General features: G+C 32.9%; 3 non-coding genes across 3 annotated transcripts in view; all 3 read right to left on the bottom strand.

Moving 5' to 3' along the window:
• Positions 1-1,677: 1,677 nt before the first annotated feature.
• LOC138914594 (5.8S ribosomal RNA) lies at positions 1,678-1,856 on the bottom strand. The gene has a single exon (XR_011420428.1). It is a non-coding gene; the product is annotated as a 5.8S ribosomal RNA (ribosomal RNA).
• A 623-nt stretch (positions 1,857-2,479) lies between these two features.
• LOC138914597 (small subunit ribosomal RNA) lies at positions 2,480-4,473 on the bottom strand. Its single transcript, XR_011420431.1, has one exon. It is a non-coding gene; the product is annotated as a small subunit ribosomal RNA (ribosomal RNA).
• Positions 4,474-10,104: 5,631 nt separating this feature from the next.
• Positions 10,105-13,679, bottom strand: part of LOC138914598 (large subunit ribosomal RNA) — a 3,957-nt gene continuing 382 nt past the window's right edge. The window contains exon 1 of the ribosomal RNA XR_011420432.1: positions 10,105-13,679. This exon is cut by the window's right edge and continues 382 nt beyond it. This is a non-coding gene — a ribosomal RNA (large subunit ribosomal RNA).

Genomic DNA, 13,679 nt, shown 5'->3' on the forward strand with positions numbered 1-13,679 from the left:
GAAAGTTAAGGTTCTTACCCATTTAAAGTTTGAGAATAGGTTAAGATCGTTTCGACCCTAAGGCCTCTAATCATTCGCTTTACCAGATAAGATTATTTTATATAATATTAAAATGCACCAGCTATCCTGAGGGAAACTTCGGAAGGAACCAGCTACTAGATGGTTCGATTGGTCTTTCGCCCCTATACTCAATTCTGACAATCGATTTGCACGTCAGAACTGTTTCGGTCTTCCATCAGGGTTTCCCCTGACTTCAACCTGATCAAGTATAGTTCACCATCTTTCGGGTCACAGCATATATGCTCAAGGTACGTTCCAGTTAGAGGCATAAATAATATAAATATCATTATACATAACTATATAGAACGCCCCGGGATTGTGTTAATTAGCTATAAATAGTTAAAAAACTAATCCCATTATTAGTCAAGTTAATTACGCTATTAGGTTTATATCCCAATAACTTGCACATATGTTAGACTCCTTGGTCCGTGTTTCAAGACGGGTCCCGAAGGTATCCTGAATCTTTCGCATTGTTAATCCTACAAGTGCATATAATAAACACAAAAATCAATGATAATCATGCCATTATATAATTCCGAAAAATTAACGCACTGTATTCATATAAATCTATCAGCACTTTATCAAATTAATAACATTTATTCTGTGTTAAAATGCAAGCAATTTAATTTGAATAAACTATAAGTTATATTTTATGATAAATTTGGTATGCTAATAGATTACAATGTCCTTATATGGAAAAAATGCACACTATTATCATAATATTGTTTAAATATTACAATTTTAATGATGAATTTTCCATAACGGATATTCAGGTTCATCGGGCTTAACCTCTAAGCAGTTTCACGTACTGTTTAACTCTCTATTCAGAGTTCTTTTCAACTTTCCCTCACGGTACTTGTTTACTATCGGTCTCATGGTTATATTTAGTTTTAGATGGAGTTTACCACCCACTTAGTGCTGCACTATCAAGCAACACGACTCTTTGGAAACATCATCTAGTAATCATTAACGTTATACGGGCCTGGCACCCTCTATGGGTAAATGGCCTCATTTAAGAAGGACTTAAATCGTTAATTTCTCATACTAGAATATTGACGCTCCATACACTGCATCTCACATTTGCCATATAGACAAAGTGACTTAGTGCTGAACTGATTTCTTTTCGCTCGCCGCTACTAAGAAAATCCTTGTTAGTTTCTTTTCCTCCCCTAATTAATATGCTTAAATTCAGGGGGTAGTCCCATATGAGTTGAGGTTGTATATAACTTTTATTTGCAATTAATTCTTTATATATAATGATAAAACATTTTATTAAATTCGTTTAAAGCTGACGTATATATATATTAATGGCATTTATTTGTAACGAATTAACGAAGAATAATAATATTGTCAACGTTTTTCATATTTCAAATCATTAATAAGAGACAATTCTAGATAATATTTAATGCTAGACATTTCTCAGTATTATTTGATTGAAAAAGATAATATTCCTCTTCGAGTTTCTCAAAGTTTAATTACTATTGTGAGATAATGTTTTTCATATATTTGTTAATATTATGAATAAAATAATTAAATTATTTTTATCCAATAATATACCATATTCTTATAAAATTTTATTATAAAATTTGTATAAACAACTTAATTAGCATAGTCTTACAACCCTCAACCATATGTAGTCCAAGCAGCACTATAAAATTAATTAAAGTACATAACAGCATGGACTGCGATATGCGTTCAAAATGTCGATGTTCATGTGTCCTGCAGTTCACACGATGACGCACAGTTTGCTGCGTTCTTCATCGACCCATGAGCCGAGTGATCCACCGCTTAGAGTTTTATAATATTGGTTTTAAATTTGGTCAAATATGTTTTTATTGAAAGAAATTAAAAATACACCATTTTACTGGCATATATCAATTCCTTCAATAAATGTATTTATATACCTAAAATAAATGCTGCGAAATGTCTTAGTTTTATATAAACAATATATATCAAAGTATTATTTGTAATGGCATTTGTTTGTTAATATATATTGATAATTTTATATAAAACATTAACCTGAAACCAGGTACAACATTGTATATTTTAGGTTGTTGCATTATCCAATGTATGATCATCATCAAATTAGTTGGCCAATACATCTCGCAACGCGTGTATATTATGGTCCATATACACACAAAAGTTTATAATAAATATATAAAATATATTTTATTATATTAATAATTCGATTTGCTTGTTCGAATTTTATGTTTGTTTCTATTTAATTTATTTGTAATAATATTATATTATTACAATATTTCGATTTGCTTGTTCGAAATTTATTTGATCTTTTACTTTTAAGATCATATTTTTGGTATAATTATTATTATAATTATTATGTATATATATATATATATTGGTAATTTGTATTAAATTTGTATTAACAAATTTTTTTATTAACGGTAAGGATATTATACAATAATGATCCTTCCGCAGGTTCACCTACGGAAACCTTGTTACGACTTTTACTTCCTCTAAATAATCAAGTTCGGTCAACTTTTGCGAAACAACCGTAACACACAAGGCGTCACAGTGATCACGTCCGGAGACCTCACTAAATAATTCAATCGGTAGTAGCGACGGGCGGTGTGTACAAAGGGCAGGGACGTAATCAATGCGAGTTAATGACTCACACTTACTGGGAATTCCAAGTTCATGTGAACAGTTTCAGTTCACAATCCCAAGCATGAAAGTGGTTCAGCGGTTTACCCGGACCTCTCGGTCTAGGAAATACACGTTGATACTTTCATTGTAGCGCGCGTGCAGCCCAGGACATCTAAGGGCATCACAGACCTGTTATTGCTCAATCTCATTATTGCTAGACGCAATTTGTCCATTTAAGAAGCTAGTGTCCTTATAATGGGACAAACCAACAGGTACGGCTCCACTTATATAAACACATTCAAACACAATAAACATTTTACTGCCACCATGAATGAAGGCTATATAAGCTTCAACACCATAATCCTGAAGATATCTATTTAATATATTTGAGTCTCGTTCGTTATCGGAATTAACCAGACAAATCACTCCACGAACTAAGAACGGCCATGCACCACCACCCATAGATTCGAGAAAGAGCTATCAATCTGTCTTACACACTTATGTTCGGACCTGGTAAGTTTTCCCGTGTTGAGTCAAATTAAGCCGCAGGCTCCACTCCTGGTGGTGCCCTTCCGTCAATTCCTTTAAGTTTCAGCTTTGCAACCATACTTCCCCGGAGCCCAAAAGCTTTGGTTTCCCGGGAAGCGACTGAGAGAGCCATAAAAGTAGCTACACCCAATTGCTAGCTGGCATCGTTTATGGTTAGAACTAGGGCGGTATCTGATCGCCTTCGAACCTCTAACTTTCGTTCTTGATTAATGAAAACATCTTTGGCAAATGCTTTCGCTTAAGTTAGTCTTACGACGGTCCAAGAATTTCACCTCTCGCGTCGTAATACTAATGCCCCCAAACTGCTTCTATTAATCATTACCTCTTGATCTGAAAACCAATGAAAGCAGAACAGAGGTCTTATTTCATTATCCCATGCACAGAATATTCAGGCATTTGAAGCCTGCTTTAAGCACTCTAATTTGTTCAAAGTAATTGTACCGGCCCACAATAACACTCGTTTAAGAGCACTAATGCAGGTTTTTAAATAGGAGGAACATATGAAAAAATACAAGTATTTAAACACATATAAGAACTCCACCGGTAATACGCTTACATACATAAAGGTATAGTACTAACCACAATTGTAAGTTGTACTACCCGTATGAAGCACAAGTTCAACTACGAACGTTTTAACCGCAACAACTTTAATATACGCTATTGGAGCTGGAATTACCGCGGCTGCTGGCACCAGACTTGCCCTCCAATTGGTCCTTGTTAAAGGATTTAAAGTGTACTCATTCCAATTACAGGGCCTCGGATATGAGTCCTGTATTGTTATTTTTCGTCACTACCTCCCCGAGCTGGGAGTGGGTAATTTACGCGCCTGCTGCCTTCCTTAGATGTGGTAGCCGTTTCTCAGGCTCCCTCTCCGGAATCGAACCCTGATTCCCCGTTACCCGTTGCAACCATGGTAGTCCTAGATACTACCATCAAAAGTTGATAGGGCAGACATTTGAAAGATCTGTCGTCGGTACAAGACCATACGATCTGCATGTTATCTAGAGTTCAACCAATATAACGATCTTGCGATCGCTTGGTTTTAGCCTAATAAAAGCACATGTCCCATAAGGTTCATGTTTTAATTGCATGTATTAGCTCTAGAATTACCACAGTTATCCAAGTAACTGTTAACGATCTAAGGAACCATAACTGATATAATGAGCCTTTTGCGGTTTCACTTTTAATTCGTGTGTACTTAGACATGCATGGCTTAATCTTTGAGACAAGCATATAACTACTGGCAGGATCAACCAGAATAATGTTTTCGTTCATATTTCATTCATATTTTTTGAATAGAAATTAGTAATATAAATATAATAGATTTTATTTCCATTTTATATGTTCGGTTTTTCTTAAATATTGATTTTAATTCAATATTTTTTTTTGCTTTGTGAAATAATTCTATTTTAATTCGAATACGGCCATTTTTATATGGCATTCGTATACGTTCTTTAATTTTTACTTGTTTCGCCACTAATATAACAAGTTTATAATTGATGTTAAAGAAAAAGTACAACTTTTTTATAACACAATTTTCAATATATATTGTTCTTTCTATAAGTTTTTATTATATTATATATACATATTTCATTCTAAAATATCATTTTTGTTCAACATACATAATTATTGTATCCACACATGTACAATTTTTGTTTAACCAATATAAATATTGAGTTAAATCATTTGCATTTTGATGATAAATTTAAAATTTATCTTTTCCATATAACTCTCTGGTAATATATGATATAAAACCGAGCGCATATGAAATTATTTTGATCACTAATATTGCAATTATATTTTATTATAATGCTTTTTGTAAACACATTGTACCGGCAAGCGATACTCTGTGCCCAAACGACAGGGGATATAATAATTTAATATAAATTATCATATATACCTGCCACCAAAGATTAACGATAAAAGTCGGAAACAATTTGTTATTCTATATATAATAGAAACTTGACCTCTGTTTCACCTTATTATCATGGGTTTATAATATTAACCGCGTAGCCAAGTCTTAATTTCATTTAAGAAACAAATTTATACGGATAATATTTTGATTTTAATATATGTTGTTCTATTGATAACAAAAGTATATATTATAATATATTTTGTTCAATAGTAGATGGACTACTTACTGTACCATCCTTATTTTTTATTATTATTGATATACATTATATTGACAACAGCATATGATATTCATATGGTTTGTTCAATAATTAATTGGTGGACAACCACTGACCATCCTATAGTAGTTTTTGGCCACGACGTCTAAATATCGAAATTATTTAATTCCGTTTGCCACCCATACGATAGATATTAACTATCTATAATAATAATGTGTACGCATAAAATATTATATGTATATATATAGACCAACAGACAAGCACTTCACCCTATAGTAGTTTTTGGCCACGACGTCTATATATCGGGCATATTTAATTCTCTTTGCCACCCAACCAAAGATATTCACTTTTTTATATAAAGTATTATTTGATCATATTAATATAACCAATTATTTCTGCCATATTCATATAATTTCTTTATGAATTATTTTTTGGTCATATCCATATAATCTATATGCCGTATCCATATAATGAATACGGCATATCCATACAACTAGCCATATTTGTATGTCAATGTATATTTTATTATACATTTTTTTTCTTTATACATATAATATGGTATTTCCATATCGCTATAATTGAATTATATGTATAAGATATCATTTATATATAGCATTGCCAAAATAATATGATAAACATAAATTTTGAACAATACGGCCGGTCGGCGAGCACTGCCTCCCTATATATGTTTTTGGCCACGACGTCTAAATATTGGGTATTTTTCGTACTGCGGCCCCGGTGTATGTAAATTGGGCATATTTCGTACTGATGCCAACATATCTATATGACTCATTATTTTCTTCCATATCAATATAACTTCTTTTATTTCCATATTCAAGTAATTTCTTTATTTGCCATATCAATATAAAATATTTTTTGGTCATATTTATATAATCTATATGCCGTATCCATATAATGAATACGGCATATCCATACAACTAGCCATATTTGTATGTCAATGTATATTTTATTATACATTTTTTTTCTTTATACATATAATATGGTATTTCCATATCGCTATAATTGAATTATATGTATAAGATATCATTTATATATAGCATTGCCAAAATAATATGATAAACATAAATTTTGAACAATACGGCCGGTCGGCGAGCACTGCCTCCCTATATATGTTTTTGGCCACGACGTCTAAATATTGGGTATTTTTCGTACTGCGGCCCCGGTGTATGTAAATTGGGCATATTTCGTACTGATGCCAACATATCTATATGACTCATTATTTTCTTCCATATCAATATAACTTCTTTTATTTCCATATTCAAGTAATTTCTTTATTTGCCATATCAATATAAAATATTTTTTGGTCATATTTATATAATCTATATGCCGTATCCATATAATGAATACGGCATATCCATACAACTAGCCATATTTGTATGTCAATGTATATTTTATTATACATTTTTTTTCTTTATACATATAATATGGTATTTCCATATCGCTATAATTGAATTATATGTATAAGATATCATTTATATATAGCATTGCCAAAATAATATGATAAACATAAATTTTGAACAATACGGCCGGTCGGCGAGCACTGCCTCCCTATATATGTTTTTGGCCACGACGTCTAAATATTGGGTATTTTTCGTACTGCGGCCCCGGTGTATGTAAATTGGGCATATTTCGTACTGATGCCAACATATCTATATGACTCATTATTTTCTTCCATATCAATATAACTTCTTTTATTTCCATATTCAAGTAATTTCTTTATTTGCCATATCAATATAAAATATTTTTTGGTCATATTTATATAATCTATATGCCGTATCCATATAATGAATACGGCATATCCATACAACTAGCCATATTTGTATGTCAATGTATATTTTATTATACATTTTTTTTCTTTATACATATAATATGGTATTTCCATATCGCTATAATTGAATTATATGTATAAGATATCATTTATATATAGCATTGCCAAAATAATATGATAAACATAAATTTTGAACAATACGGCCGGTCGGCGAGCACTGCCTCCCTATATATGTTTTTGGCCACGACGTCTAAATATTGGGTATTTTTCGTACTGCGGCCCCGGTGTATGTAAATTGGGCATATTTCGTACTGATGCCAACATATCTATATGACTCATTATTTTCTTCCATATCAATATAACTTCTTTTATTTCCATATTCAAGTAATTTCTTTATTTGCCATATCAATATAAAATATTTTTTGGTCATATTTATATAATCTATATGCCGTATCCATATAATGAATACGGCATATCCATACAACTAGCCATATTTGTATGTCAATGTATATTTTATTATACATTTTTTTTCTTTATACATATAATATGGTATTTCCATATCGCTATAATTGAATTATATGTATAAGATATCATTTATATATAGCATTGCCAAAATAATATGAAAAACATAAATTTTGAACAATACAACCGGTCGGCGAGCACTGCCTCCCTATATATGTTTTTGGCCACGACGTCTAAATATTGGGTATTTATCGTACTGCGGCTCCGGTGTATGTAAATTGGGCATATTTCGTACTGATGCCACCATATCCATATAACTTATTTTTTGTTCTATATCTATATAATTAATTTTTTTCCATACCTATAACTATTAAACTAATTTTTTTCCATATCCATACTTGAACTTATTATTTTTCCCATATCCATATAACTCGTTTTTTCCATATCCACACTAGAATTTAGTATTTATCCCATATCCATATAAATCATTATTTACCATATCAATATAAATAATATTTTTCCATATTCATACTAGAACTTATTATTTCTTTAATATTCATATAACTCAATATTTTTTCATATCCATACTAGAACTTATTCTTTTTCCCATATCCATACTAGAACTTATAAATTTTCCCATATTCATATAACTAATTTTTTTCATATCCATACTAGAACATTATATTTTTGCCATATCTATATAACTCATTTTATTCCATATCCATACTAGAACTTATTATTTCTTTAATATCCATATAACTTAATATTTTTCCATATCCATACCAGAACTTTTTATTTTTCCCATATCCATAGAACTAATTTTTTTCATATCCATACTAGAACCTAATTTTCTTCCTATATCCATATAACTTATTATTTACTATTACAATATAATTAATTTTTTCCATATCCATACTAGAGCTTATTATCTCTTCAATATCCATAAAACTCAATATTTTTTCATATCCATACTAGAACTGATTATTTTTCCCATATCCATACTAGAACTCAGTATTCTTCCCATATCCATACTACAACTTAGTATTTTTCCCATATGCATATAACTCATTATTTAGCATATCAATATAACTAATTTTTTTCCATATCCATACTAGAACTTATTATTTCTTTAATATCCATATAACTCAATATTTTTTTATATCCATACTAGAACTTATTATTTTTCCCATATCCATACTAGAACTTATAAATTTTCCCATATTCATATAACTAATTTTTTTCATATCCATACTAGAACATTAAATTTTTTGCCATATCTATATAACTCATTTTATTCCATATCCATACTAGAACTTATTATTTCTTTAATATCCATATAACTCAATATTTTTTCATATCCATACTAGAACTTATCATTTTTCCCATATTCATATAACTCATTTTTCCATATCCATACTAGAACTCTGTATTCTTTTCCATATCCATATAACTCATTTTTTTTTTCATATCCATACTAGAACTTATTATTTTTCCCATATCCACATAACTCATTTTTTTCATATCCATACTAGAACTTGTTATTTTTCCCATATCCATATAACTCATTTTTTTTCATATCCATACTAGAACTTAATATTATTTTCATATCCATATAACTCATGTTTGGACTTGGAATATTTTTATACACGTCACTAATAGGATGACGATTCAGTTGGCTACCTTAAGAGGTACATATACTTGCATATGTCTCTTACTTGTATGTTCGGACTTAGAATATTTTTATACACGTCACTAATAGGATGACGATTCAGTTGGCTACCTTAAGAGGTACATATACTTGCATATGTCTCTTACTTGTATGTTCGGACTTAGAATATTTTTATACACGTCACTAATAGGATGACGATTCAGTTGGCTACCTTAAGAGGTACATATACTTGCATATGTCTCTTATTTGCATGTTCGGACTTAGAATATTTTTATACGCGTCACTAATAGGATGACGATTCAGTTGGCTACCTTAAGAGGTACATATACTTGCATATGTCTCTTACTTGTATGTTCGGACTTAGAATATTTTTATACACGTCACTAATAGGATGACGATTCAGTTGGCTACCTTAAGAGGTACATATACTTGCATATGTCTCTTACTTGTATGTTCGGACTTAGAATATTTTTATACACGTCACTAATAGGATGACGATTCAGTTGGCTACCTTAAGAGGTACATATACTTGCATATGTCTCTTACTTGTATGTTCGGACTTAGAATATTTGTATACACGTCACTAATAGGATGACGATTCAGTTGGCTACCTTAAGAAGTACATATACTTGCATATGTCTCTTATTTGCATGTTCGGACTTAGAATATTTTTATACGCGTCACTAATAGGATGACGATACATATGGCTACCATTGTTAAATATATTTAAATAAAATTTATTTAAATATAATTATTATTTTATATATATATATTTTATATATATATATATTCTGACTTAAAAAAGCCAAACAAAATAAACACAATTAAATTTATGTTTATTATCGAATCATCAAGCAAAGGATAAGCTTCAGTGGATCGCAGTATGGCAGCTGCTCAACCACTTACAACACCTTGCCTGTTACAAAAGTCGTTTACAATTGATTCTAGGCTTTGTCATTGTATTAAATAATGCTTTTATATGTAACTAGCGCGGCATCAGGTGATCGAAGATCCTCCCAATTTACTATGTTACAAATTACATTGGCATCACATCCATTGTCGTTTATAAAGTAAATTATAAACTTTAAATGGTTTAGAAGCCATACAATGCAAATTGCCCCTTATTTATCATTGCAGTCCAGCACGGATACGACCTTAGAGGCGTTCAGGCATAATCCAACGGACGTAGCGTCATACCACTGTTCGCTCGAACAAGTATTGTGCCATTGGTCCGTACCTGCGGTTCCTCTCGTACTACGCAGGAATGCTGTCGCAACAACGTTTTGTCATTAGTAGGGTAAAACTAACCTGTCTCACGACGGTCTAAACCCAGCTCACGTTCCCTTGCATGGGTGAACAATCCAACGCTTGGTGAATTTTGCTTCACAATGATAGGAAGAGCCGACATCGAAGGATCAAAAAGCGACGTCGCTATGAACGCTTGGCCGCCACAAGCCAGTTATCCCTATGGTAACTTTTCTGACACCTCTTGTTAAAAACTCTTTAAACCAAAAGGATCGATAGGCCGAGCTTTTGCTGTCCCTGTGTGTACTGAACACCGAGATCAAGTCAGCATTTGCCCTTTTGCTCTATGTGTGGTTTCTGTCCGCACTGAGCTGGCCTTGGGACACCTCCGTTATTATTTGAGAGATGTACCGCCCCAGTCAAACTCCCTACCTGGCAATGTCCTTGAATTGGATCATACCTGAGTAATTGGAGTTATACCAAATTTTCAAATCAAAAATACATAAATGCACCGTTTTATTAAAGAATTTGTTTGCGATTATATAACAAACTCGTGATACTTTGATCAAGAAGCTTGCATCAAAACCCAATACCATAAGATATAATAAATATATCCGTATAATGGCTAGGAAATGATACACGTTCCATTTAATCAAGTAAGTAAGGAAACAATAAGAGTAGTGGTATTTCATTGACGATACCAAACCGAAGTCTAATATCTCCCACTTATTCTACACCTCTTATGTCTCCTTACACTGCCAGATTAGAGTCAAGCTCAAAAGGGTCTTCTTTCCCCGCTAATTATTCCAAGCCCGTTCCCTTGGCTGTGGTTTCGCTAGATAGTAGATAGGGACAGTAGGAATCTCGTTAATCCATTCATGCGCGTCACTAATTAGATGACGAGGCATTTGGCTACCTTAAGAGAGTCATAGTTACTCCCGCCGTTGACCCGCGCTTACTTGAATTTCTTCACTTTGACATTCAGAGCACTGGGCAGAAATCACATTGTGTCAACACCCGCTAGGGCCATCACAATGCTTTGTTTTAATTAGACAGTCGGATTCCCCAAGTCCGTGCCAGTTCTGAATTGATTGTTAATTGATAATCGTTATAATTAATAAGAACTAATTGGTTTGACCCAATTAGTATTCTTAAAAATTTTAGCAAGAAAGTTCCACAATTGGCTACGTAACTAACTATCCGGGGAACAAGTAACTAACATAAATGCTAGAAACTCTATTTACCCAGAACGAGCACATAAACCATGTTATTGTTTCCCAATCAAGCCCGACTATCTCAATCTTCAGAGCCAATCCTTATCCCGAAGTTACGGATCTAATTTGCCGACTTCCCTTACCTACATTATTCTATCGACTAGAGACTCTTCACCTTGGAGACCAGCTGCGGATATTGGTACGGCCTGTTGAGAAGTTTGCGTGTCCCCACCATAAATTTTCAAGGTCCGAGGAGAAAATATCGACACAACAGTATATGTCATGCTCTTCTAGCCCATCTACCATATCTCTCTGCGAAAGACTTCCATGGTAGTACGGCTATAAAACAGAAAAGAAAACTCTTCCGATATCTCTCGACGGCTTCTTTATGGTCGTTCCTGTTGCCAGGATGAGCACGAGGCCCATATTTAATAACAAACGGATACTCAACAGGTTACGGAATTGGAACCGTATTCCCTTTCGTTCAAAATTATTCAAGTATATTATATTAGCTTGATTTGTATATATTGCGTTTTTGGTTTTACTTGAAAATTTTCGGCTTTCGCCTTGAACTTAGGACCGACTAACTCGTGATCAACCACTGTTCACACGAAACCCTTCTCCACTTCAGTCCTCCAAGGTCTCATTCGATTATTTGCTACTACCACCAAGATCTGTACCAATGGCAGCTCCATGCAGGCTTACGCCAAACACTTCTACGCATACCATTGTACCTTCCTACTCACTAAAGTTTCAAAATTTATATCACAAGTAATATAAATCATCTACTTTAGCGGTAATGTATAGGTATACAACTTAAGCGCCATCCATTTTAAGGGCTAGTTGCTTCGGCAGGTGAGTTGTTACACACTCCTTAGCGGATTTCGACTTCCATGATCACCGTCCTGCTGTTTTAAGCAACCAACGCCTTTCATGGTATCTGCATGAGTTGTTAATTTGGGCACCGTAACATTACGTTTGGTTCATCCCACAGCGCCAGTTCTGCTTACCAAAAGTGGCCCACTGGGCACATTATATCATAACCTTAAACTTCATATCAAGAAAGTTAAGGTTCTTACCCATTTAAAGTTTGAGAATAGGTTAAGATCGTTTCGACCCTAAGGCCTCTAATCATTCGCTTTACCAGATAAGATTATTTTATATAATATTAAAATGCACCAGCTATCCTGAGGGAAACTTCGGAAGGAACCAGCTACTAGATGGTTCGATTGGTCTTTCGCCCCTATACTCAATTCTGACAATCGATTTGCACGTCAGAACTGTTTCGGTCTTCCATCAGGGTTTCCCCTGACTTCAACCTGATCAAGTATAGTTCACCATCTTTCGGGTCACAGCATATATGCTCAAGGTACGTTCCAGTTAGAGGCATAAATAATATAAATATCATTATACATAACTATATAGAACGCCCCGGGATTGTGTTAATTAGCTATAAATAGTTAAAAAACTAATCCCATTATTAGTCAAGTTAATTACGCTATTAGGTTTATATCCCAATAACTTGCACATATGTTAGACTCCTTGGTCCGTGTTTCAAGACGGGTCCCGAAGGTATCCTGAATCTTTCGCATTGTTAATCCTACAAGTGCATATAATAAACACAAAAATCAATGATAATCATGCCATTATATAATTCCGAAAAATTAACGCACTGTATTCATATAAATCTATCAGCACTTTATCAAATTAATAACATTTATTCTGTGTTAAAATGCAAGCAATTTAATTTGAATAAACTATAAGTTATATTTTATGATAAATTTGGTATGCTAATAGATTACAATGTCCTTATATGGAAAAAATGCACACTATTATCATAATATTGTTTAAATATTACAATTTTAATGATGAATTTTCCATAACGGATATTCAGGTTCATCGGGCTTAACCTCTAAGCAGTTTCACGTACTGTTTAACTCTCTATTCAGAGTTCTTTT

The sequence above is a fragment of the Drosophila takahashii genome, unplaced genomic scaffold (assembly GCF_030179915.1).
Source record: "Drosophila takahashii strain IR98-3 E-12201 unplaced genomic scaffold, DtakHiC1v2 scaffold_45, whole genome shotgun sequence".
Taxonomy (NCBI): Eukaryota; Metazoa; Arthropoda; class Insecta; order Diptera; family Drosophilidae; genus Drosophila; species Drosophila takahashii.